This window comes from Gavialis gangeticus, unplaced genomic scaffold, assembly GCF_001723915.1.
Source record: "Gavialis gangeticus isolate Ggan-Ray unplaced genomic scaffold, GavGan_comp1, whole genome shotgun sequence".
Lineage (NCBI taxonomy): Eukaryota > Metazoa > Chordata > Crocodylia > Gavialidae > Gavialis > Gavialis gangeticus.
In genome coordinates this window covers 13,397,826-13,398,378 of record NW_017729019.1, presented here as the reverse complement: position 1 = coordinate 13,398,378, position 553 = coordinate 13,397,826, and positions in this window count along the sequence as shown.

The following is a 553-nucleotide window of genomic DNA, read 5'->3' as shown; positions in this document are numbered from 1 at the left end:
TTTTTTAAAAAAAAAAAAAAAAAAAAAAATTGTTCATGTCTCTCTCTTTTTGTTGTAAATGGTCCTGACGTTTAAGTTAATCCAAAGAAGTAAAAGGCAACTCGCTTTGAAACAGGAGTGAAAAGTGTACAGTGTGCTAATTGTGGACTTCTCGATTACCTCAGCAGGTATCCTGCCATGTAATTACTAGTGATTAGTGTTAATTTAACCAGCTAAATAGGTTCAGGTCTCTTACTTAACTGTGCCCTGGAATTAAGTGGCCTAACATGTTCTATATTAAGGCTGAGTTCCTATCCAAAAAAAGGGTGTTCCCCTAACTTTTAAAGATAGAAATGCTCTGTTACATGTAGATAGCTTGTTTTTGTGAAATGTCACCAGTACTACTAGTTGTGGCATTTACTGTGTCCGCATACTCAACACTGGATCCGTGAAATGTTTTATAAACATTTCTGCAAGCCACTAGAACTAACAGAAATCTTTAACATTAACCCACCCTTACCCTTCTGTTGTATAACCTAGTTTTAGCTGATCCTACTTAAGCTTAAGTGATGGC